This window comes from Mesocricetus auratus, unplaced genomic scaffold (genome assembly GCF_017639785.1).
Source record: "Mesocricetus auratus isolate SY011 unplaced genomic scaffold, BCM_Maur_2.0 Super-Scaffold_100011, whole genome shotgun sequence".
In the NCBI taxonomy this organism is placed as follows: Eukaryota; Metazoa; Chordata; class Mammalia; order Rodentia; family Cricetidae; genus Mesocricetus; species Mesocricetus auratus.
In genome coordinates this window covers 73,520,483-73,530,739 of record NW_024429195.1, presented here as the reverse complement: position 1 = coordinate 73,530,739, position 10,257 = coordinate 73,520,483, and positions in this window count along the sequence as shown.

The window sequence follows — 10,257 nt, the reverse complement described above, 5'->3', positions numbered from 1 at the left end:
GTAGGAGAGTATACAAGAGCACAGGTAACACTGGGAGGACATCTGTGACGCACTATGGGCCACATTCAGAGTCACAGCCTCCTCAGACAGGGCGGCCTGGGGAGGGAGGGGAGTTGGAGGGACTGTTTCCTGGAAGAAGTGGTGGCGCTGAGTCCTGAATATGCTGGTTAACAAGAGTGCCCGCTGTGCTCTCCAAGGCTCCATGCTTAGATCTTTCCCTGTTTATCAGTTACCTGGATGCGTATTTCAAAGGGCACAAAGTTAAGAGAGACAGAGATTACTTTGGACAGTGACAGAATGAGGGCTCTGGAAGATTTCACAAATTCCTGGGGAGATGATCCAGTAGGTAAGAGTGTTTGTCACACTTACGTAAGGGCCTGCGTTTGGATCCCCACTGCCCACATTAAAGCTGGGTATAGCTGGGTATGTTTCTAATCCCAGTAAAGCAGGCAGAGACAAGCAGAGCCTAGGAGTTCTCTGGCCAGCCAGTCCTGCCACAATGGGAACCTTAGGTTTGGCAAGAAGCCCTGTCTCAAGAGAATAAGGCAGAGGGAGCATGGTAGAGGAAAACACATGGTATCTCCCATGGCTTCTACATGTACACGCACATGCACACCCACATACACACATGTATGAACATACACACACACACACACACACACACACACACACACACACACATAGGTAGAGGGATGTGCAAAGCCCAACACAATAAAGCTAAATATAGATACACAAAAGAGCTTGTGTTTATGTTTTAAAAATAAACAAGCACAACAAAACCCCAAACATCTCCATAAGCAGGACGGGGAATGAGAGATGAAAAAAATTTTTTGTATGTTTTGGCTCAGATGTTAGCAAACTGTGGCTCATGAAGCAAACTCAGCCAGTTGCTGCTTTTGATGAACAACGTCTTCCATCTTGCCGAAGGCTGCCTTCATGCTTCGTCAATGGAGCGGAGCAGTTGCAGCAGAGACCATCTGCACTATGAAGCCTAGAGGCCTTTCGTGGCAGTATCTGTTCCTCATTTGAGTCCATTGCAGTTCCAGTGTTGTGACTGCAAGTCAAGAGTTGTGATATGAGCATTCAAAAGACCAGTTCCCTCTAAGGCTACCTCAACACAAACACAAATGCTACAAATCATTTGTGAATGAATCAGTGAATGAATGGAGAACCAGAAAAAGGAAGGGATGTCCATCCTGGCCTTTATGGACCAGAGCACACCTTCCTACCTACATCAGTTCTGGAGATGTAGGCAGGAATCTTGGCCATTGGGCTGTGTGGAGGAGGGGTGTGTGGGGTCCTGGAACAAGGGAAGAAATAAAGAAAGGTGTTTAGTCCAAGGAAGCAGCCTCCCAGGGAGGACAGCAAGCTTATCAGTGTCACAATGCTGGCTGCTGAGTCATGTAGCAGGTTGTCTCTCAGTCCCTGAGGATAAGGGAGCCTGGTTTGCAAATGAGGAATCTGAGGTTCAGGAGGATTCAATAGCCTGCAATCACACAGCCAGTGAATGGCAAAGCCCGACTCAATCCATGCAGCCTACGTCAAGAGCCCACGCTGTTGGCTGTGTATCGTTTATTGTCTGCCATCATTTGAAAGGATGTGAGTCACTCTCTTACCTGTGACTCCAACAGATGGAGCAGCAAGCAGAAGAAACAGAGATGAGCTTTCTGGCTCCATGCCAAAAACACAACAACAACAAAAAACAACAACAACAAAAAAACCCAACACTTTCCATTGTCCAGAGATGGAGTGTGTGGTTTGGGGTGGGGGTTAGAAACCTTGACTAGTATGTGTTCAAGTAGGAGCCAAGACATTTGGTCAAGGTTTCAGAGAGAGAGAGAGAGAGAGAGAGAGAGAGAGAGAGAGAGAGAGAGAGAGAGAGAGAGAGAGAGAGAGAGAGAGAGAGAAAGAGTCTCCAAGATTCTGCCACGGTCCGAGATTTGGGGTGGTTCCTAGGATGGCCTCATGACAATTAGAGACGAAGGAGAAGGATGGAGGGGAGAGGAGAGAGTATATACAGTCCCTATGGGTAGGATTGCAGTGATGTATTCCATTTGCACAGCCCCACCCCAGAAAGTTTCCAATACCTTACAACTATATAATCAAGTTATGAATCCCTTTGTGGATTAACCCATTGATGAAGGCAGAGCCCACAGTGTCCAATCAGCTCTCAGTGACTAGAGGAGCCAGCTAGGGACCGAACCTTTAAGACATAAGTCTTCGTGGACGCTTACACCCAAACCGTAGCCGAGTGCCGTGTAATTTGAAAAGTCTCCTTTTATTTTCCCCCATCTTTCCACCATGATTTTTGATGTATCCCCTTGCTGTGCTGGAAATCACTTTATTACTAAAAGTTAATGGCAGCGGTTGTCGATATAATATTCTCATTTTGTCAGATGACAATTTATGGGGCCCAATTCTCCTGCTTCAAAGAAACAGGTTCTGAGTTGAGAGGTTCCCAGGTGTCCCATAAACTCCTACAGACTAATCAAGCTGCTATGCCGTGTTCCTTCGCTCAGTCCCACCTGAGGGGATAAACAATAATGTCCCACTCAAAATATATGGCTGCTTCCTGCTTAGGCATTAAGCAGTGGAAGTCCCTACACTTCTGTACTCTGTAAAGAAGCTAGGTTGAGTCGCAGAGCAATGGTTTCTGTTCCTCTGCAGTGCTGAGGACTGAATGTAGGGCCTGTGCATGCCAGGCACACTCTCCTGGGTCCCCAGTGATTTGGTTTATGTCTTGTGGTGCTGAATACCCCAGTCAGAGAGAGCCTCATGCGTGGTAGGTAGGCACTTGACCAACTGATACATCCCCAGGGTTCACCAACCATTTCTGCATATGAATTTCCCTGGTAGTATTTGATAATAGTAAGGACTACAGCCTGTTGTGGGAATTCATTTAGCCAATAGCCTTTGAAGTCGTGGCCCATTAAGGTATGGTCTCAGGTGAACTGATAAGAGGAAGAAGAAGAATGCCCCCCCCCCTTTTAGGGTAGTGGTCAAAGATAGAATCCCAGCTTTCTGAGCCCTGGGCAGAAGGTTGTGGAGGAGGTTCTCTACCTCGTTTGTCATTCGTGAGTGACTTCTAATAAATATCTGTTATCCCTTTATTTTGGGCTCTTGTGAACTCACTTACAATCGCCCATTACAGCAGTCAACACACAGTAGGTTCTTAATAAATATTTGCTCAATATATATAATCAATTAAGATTTATTGACTTCAAGAGGGTGGGACTGTCATGATTATTTTTCGTTCTCTCTCTTTTTGTTCTAAGAGTAGCTTGTCCTAGTTGAAATTTTTTCTTACCAAGAAGTTTGTGCTGTCAGTAACCAGCAGACAAAACTCCAAGTATCTCTTTAAACCCATTGCTCTCCTGGGGGAGTGGGGAATCTTTATAAGAAAAACGTATTGTTTAGTCAAACATTATGTTCCCAGACTGCTTCTATACTAGGTCTTCCTTCCTCCACGGTCAGACAAAGAGCTGCCAAGCCACCGAGAGCATTAATTGTTAAATGGTCGATTCGCTCCCTAGATGAAGGTACCGGCTTTTGTGTCTAAGGAGACCACTTGATTCACTGGGCACAAGGACAGAGTGTTCCCTATCTGACTTGTTTACCATGCCTTCTAATGAACTGCCAGGCCTCTCGTGACAGCCACTGTTCCAAAGGGGGAGACTGACGCAGGACTTTGTCTCAGTGGTGACTCAAGAGCTGCTTCTAGTTCTGTGTTCTCCCTCCCCCATTTCTTCTCAAGGATCACTCAAGTTTCTAATAAAAAAATGATAATGCAAAACTCTCAGAGGGTAAATGGCCCCAGGGACAGGGCAGGTGATGTTGAGCAAAGGACTTTTCCTTGTAGGTCGTGTGCTTCTGGCCCTAGATGAAGCCTCACAAAGGAGGGACAAGGTTGTGGAGTGGGTCCATTCCTTTGTAAGGCATAGACCCTTGCCACCATATCTACTTATTGTCAAACCCTGTGTGTATGTGAGTCTATCCTGAGATAACATTCAAAATATTGATCTAAAACTCCAGCGGGGCACTAACCACTCAGCAGGTCAACCACGGAGTGGAGCGGGGTGGATGTCTGCGTGGTGGATGTGAATCTTTAGATCCATTCTCACTCAATGTGAAGGCAGATAGGGAGGGACGCTTTGGGGAAAGGCAGGGGGCTTTGAACAGGGATGGCTTGCTAGCTGAAACAAAAGGATTTAAACAGCTAAACAGCAGTGCAACTGCGTTGGTGCAACCAGCTGATGGTGCCAGTTTAGTTATCAGAGCCATCAGACACCATGCAGCTGAATGCAGCCAGACTTGCCCACCCCCACCAGCTAGAAATATTATTGCTTTTCTTTCCCTTCCAGACAAATGCAATCACTGTGAAAATATAAAATATAGTAAGATGGGAAGGTGGTTCCTGCAGTATAGTTTTTAAAAAGTGTCTCCGAAACGCCCCAAAATGATAGAGCAACCAGATGCTAACCCCAAACCCAAGAGCACATTACACAGAGCAGGGGACAGGGTATACCAATCCCTGGGGATCTGTGGCGTATCAGCAACTATGGGAGAATGCAGAGGGAGACAGCTAGGTTTCTGACTGCCCTGAGAATGCAGGGGTCCTCAGTAGTCCACGGGTACCTGGAAACTTGGGGCCAGCCTGGGTACAGGAGCTGTGGTTGGAGGACTTGCTATCTCTAAAAACAGATGAGTGGAAGGGGTTTGTAGGGAGAAAAAGAAAAGCTATTCAAGAAACTGAGACAGTTAACTGTTAACAGCCAGTTGCCTAGGGTCCTTTTGATCTACTTGTGTAGAAATTTGATGGGTAAGGAGGGGGTCTTCTGGATTGGCAGTGCCGGGCTTAAGTACCAAAGGCTTATGGACTGGGTTCACAGACTCAGAGGCTTACAGTTCCAAGCCCCGAGAACTCGAGGCTTATGGTTAAGGCTTTAGAAGCTAGAGATTTATAGCTCTGGGAGCTTAGGTTATAGGCTTATTTCTCTGGCCATGATTACCAGCTGCCTGGCACTTGGCAGCTTGTGTAATCCTTGGCCCTTAGCACCAACCAGCAATAGCAACAGTCGGTGCCATATAATATTACAGTTCTCAGACTTCGGATGTCATTACCATCGGCCCCTAACAGAGCTAGTGTGGCAGGTCTTGGGGCTTAGGACTCAGGACTCCTTGGTCCCTAAGGCTTGCAGCTCCCTGGAGGTCTTCCGGTGGCTAGGTCCAGGCGCTCAAGTTTGGCTCTTTACAGACAGATTTCCGCTTCCTCTCGTTCTGGCTCTCCGTCTTCCCTTGCCTTTACCTGCCATCCTTCACCACCCCAGCTGCCTCTGCTTCTCTCTCCTACCGCCCCTGCTGCCGTTGCAGCCGTCTCCTGTGTATCCACCCATGATGGAGATCACAGGGAGATCACTCAGGAGGTCTCCCGACTGACTTGAAAAGTATAGTGAACAGTAAGGTTGTATAGCCAGAAGGGGCGTGGCATGCAAATATATGTAGGGGGAAAGTGTAATTTCCACCAATCGCAGTAAAGATATTTCACAAAGACCAATCACAGGGCTCCAGTAAGCACCAATTATAAAGCTGGCTTAGGAACCGCACACCATCTATTACAAGTCCTTCACCAAGCCACTAAGGAGCACCCTTCTTCTTTTGGTCCTTGTAGAAAATTAAATGTAGGGTCCAGAGAGCTGTCTGAAGCAGATGCAGGCAGGTCACCAAGACTCGTCATGGCTTCGGTTTCGGGTGCGGGTGCAGACTGGAGCCATCATTTCTGGAACGAGACCTCCGGAAGTTGAAGCTGTGGTTTCAGCAGCCAACTTTGGTGACCGACGTCACTGCTTCTGGAGTTGACCGTCCTCAAGGCATACAAGGAGTGTTCAAAGGAGTTGGGTTTCCCTAATGACAGTCTACCCAGTTGACAAAAGAGGGACTGTGTGGTTGTGGGCAGTAGGGAAGGAAGAGAAGGCCTCATATGAGTGGTAGAAAGTCAGAAGACCAGGCGAGCTCAGAAAGCAAGCTGGGTTACTCTAAAAGCTCTCCACAGGAATATCAGAAAATGAAGTTTCCGTGAAGTTAGGAAAGCTACCGTGGATAACGCTTCCTTCTGAAATTCTGGAGAGATGGATTTTACACACAGTAATAACAAGTATCAAGATCAAGTCCTACGGTTATTTTAAGGGAAAAATAGAGTAGCATATGTTGAGACAATAAAATCACACCAAAAATATGCCCACAGAACAGATCAAAAGTATAACTTTTTTTTACTTTACATGTATGTATTTACATAATTTATACCCCATTATTGTCTCTTAGTGACCCCATGTCCTCCCATTTCATAGATGGCCCCTCTGCTCTCTTAGGATTCCATGAGAGAAAATACAAAAGGTTTATCTTTATTTCGTTGTTCTGTTATTTTTTAAAAGAATATATTTTATTTTATATGTGTGTGCCTGAGTGTATGTACATGTACCATATGTGTGCAAGTCTCCATGGAGATCAGATGAGGGCATCAGATCCCCAGAACTGGAGTTACAGGCAATTGTGAGCTGCCATTCGTGGGCTGGAACTGAATCTGGGTTCTCTGCAGGGACAGCAAGTATTCTTAACCACAGAGCCATCTCTCCAGTGCCCCATGATGTTCTTCAAACATCTTTAAAAGTTATGTTTCTCTCAGTCTCTCCCCCTCTGTGTGTGTGTGTGTACATACCACAGTACATGAGTGGAAATCATAGGAGAACTTGAGACCTCCCAGCCTCTTTGTAAACAGACAAAATGACAGAGGCCAGTTTTCCACAACTGTTCTACTGCTGAGAATATCCCATATTTTCTTTCTTCATTCTCTGTCAGTGTGTGCCTATGATGATTCCATAACCTGACAATTGTGAGTCAACCTACAATAAAAAGTAGTTAATCAAGGATTTTTTTTTTTTGGTTTTTCGAGACAGGGTTTCTCTGTAGCTTTGGAGGCTGTCCTGGAACTCACTTTGTAGACCAGGCTGGCCTCGAACTCACAGAGATCCGCCTGCCTCTACCTCCCGAGTGCTGGGATTAAAGGCGTGCGCCACCAACGCCCGGCTAATCAAGGATCTTAATTGTATGCTGACTTACTATTTTGAGTATATATCTGGGAGTTAATCTATTTAATAGCAGGGAAAATATAAGGTAGATGAAGGATGAATTTTGATCAAATTGGGAAACAATTAAATGAGGTACCAGAGTTTTGGGTAGAATTAGGAATAAAAGAAACAAAAACTAAATTTTACAAATGAATGCTAAAAATCAATGCCAGGGGTAAGCCAATAAGGAAAGCAAAATGTTAAAGAGGATGATTTTTTCTAAGTCAAAAACATACGGAGGAAGAAATACAAAATTCAACAGAAAGTGGTAAGAGGCAGGAAAATAAGACCTGACATCCTAGTAATAGAGAACTCGGAGGGCAACAACCAAATGAGTGGAACAGGGCACAGAATTCAACAGCATTTCCCTGAAACAAGCAATAAAGGCTTGAAATTACATATGAAAGACCATGACATAGTGTGCAGTTTAGAAAGTCCACTGAAGCTGCCAACAGTTAGACATCTCCTCATAAACTTACATTTTTTAAAGAAAAAACCTTTTGAGTATCTAAACAAAAATAACAAAAAGTGATTATTATATTAACTTCAGATATTTGAAAGCAATGAATGATTCACCCCAGAAGACAACAGAATAACATTTGATATGGCTAAGATTCTCAAGGAAGGGAAAGAAAAGTCAAGAATTTCATGGTGCATAAAACAGACTTCCAGAGCCGGGCGTTAGTGGCACACACCTTTAATCCCAGCACTTGGGAGGCAGAGGCAGACGGATCTCTATGAGTTCAAGGCCAGCCTGGTCTACAGAGAGAGTTCCAGGACAGCCTCCAAAACAACACAGAGAAACCCTGTCTTGAAAAACAAAACAAAACAAAAACTTCCAAGTATTTTAAATATTTTATTCGGTAACAGTTGTCAATAGACAAATTGTTATTAATGTGCAAGAATTAGGTTGTGCTGGCAAGATTTATGTCAGCTTGACACAAACTATAGTCATCTGAGAGGAGGAAACCATTATTGAGACTAAATTCATGTCAAAATGAAGAGTATTCTGTGGAATGACTAAATTATCCTATCCTTCCAATGTAACGTATGAGCTACCACAAGCCCTAAATAATGAGATCAAGAACCATGGACCAAGCTTTGAAATCATTAGCCAAAGTAAACATTTCTGTCTTATAAGTTGACTATCTCAGGCATTGTGTCATAGCAGTAGAAAATTATTAACTTACCTTTATAAATTCTTTCTACATCATCACTTGATTCTGGTTGCTTGGATACTAGTTTCCAAGAATGCCATGCTGTTGTCTTACTTCCTCATTTCTTCCATGCTTGGAGTCCTCTGCATATGACTAGTTGTAATAATTTTGGGTCATTCCTTCTTCTCTAAGTGCTGTAGACACTGTTTCATCACCTCCTGGCACTGGGGTTATTTGAATATGTTTGTAACATATGTGATTCCATTCCTACCCATCCCTACCCCATAGAATATCTGACTTCTTTGCATAGATGTCAGAGTAATAATTTTTCCATTAAAACCAGTAGCAAAGCCAGGCAAAATCTTAATGTTTAGTCAAAGTCTATGTGTATTCAAAGTCTATTCAAAGTTACTCTTCATTGACCTCCTGACTGTATCTTAGAGTCACCTAGAAGTCACATCTCTGGGCATGTCTGTTAATCTAGAGAGATTTAACTGATGGATGTAGGTGGTACCATCTTGGGGATGGGGTCCTAGACTGTGCTAACAGGGGAAATGAGTTGGGCATCAGCATCATTGCCCTGCCTCCTGGCTCTGCATTCAATGGCATCATGCCCCTGTCCCCACAGTTACAGTGACTCCTACCCTCATTCCTAACATGGTAGACTGTATCTTTTTTATTAAACTGTGAACCAGAAGAAATGCTCTTCTCTTAATATGCTTCTGTAAAGTATTTTGTCACAATGAGAAAAGCAGCTATACAGCCTGTTTCTCTTGGTGTGTAGATAAATCTCTGATTTAGATTGAGTTCTTTCATTTTAAGAAGATGTATCATGTGCCTGGATGCATATTTTATTACATTTATTGGATCCTCTATACCAATTAAGGATTCCAATTATCTGTGCGTTTGATTATCTCTTGCTCCTCTTATTACATCTTATTATCTTCTCCCTAATTGCTCTACTCCTTCTGTGTTTTCCCTTTGTATGTGCCATAATTACCTCAAAGCCTTTTATCCATGCCATTAATTCAATTTCAGTCATGTCTTCCCTGTCATTTGGCATTTTTAACTCAAGGATTAGATCTATTAGTGTTGTTTCAGTATTTGATTCATGTCCTTAGCTGCAAATTCTCCCTTTTGCTTCTCCCATTTTATCACTGTATTGGTGATGTCTTTACCCAGAAAAGTTTTTCTATGAGAACTACCTGCTTCTTAGGGCCATGCTTCCTTGGAGACCACTGTTGTGACGGGTCCTGTGCTAGTTTTCCTCCCTAGCCTATCCTCTTTTTACCACACGACATTCACATGGTCACCATGTAAGCCCTTTCCACGGGTCATCCCCAACTGGTGCTTTTTCATGGTTAGTGCTGTTCGAGGAAGTCCTTACCCTCCTCCCACCTTATTTAGGATGAGTTTATTGTCTTTTCAGCTATGGTTTTGGTTCAATTAATCATAAGTTTAAAAAAGGAGTTTTATTCTGCCATCTTTACCCTGTAACTTTAGGATGGTTTCTCTAAAATATGAATTTTATCCTACCATATCCTGCTCTTTGATGTTTTCAAAATCATCTTAAAAATAGGCATAGAATTCTTTTTTTTAACGTCCTACCTTTTGTCCACAATCCTTGGTTATTTGACCCACTTCCTTCCTAAGCTCTGGATCTCTCATCATTCTCTACATTATTTTCTAAGTGAGCCTAGATATGAGCTCAGAACCCTCCCCTCCAGAGGTCTGCTGTTGGTCTAGGGGTCATTGGGCATTGGTTAAATTCATCCTTTTAAACTTAATTCCAGCATTTTCCTCCCTGGGAAGATTTGCTGGAGCTCCCCCTTTTTTCTTCTCCCATGCACTTTAGCCTTCCCTGCCTTGTGCTTTTTTTGGTCAGCATTTATCATACTGAGCTGTAATTGCCTTTTATGGCATGGGGTAATGGGTTTTGTAGCCAGTCTACCTAGGTTCAGGACTTATCTCTTTCCATT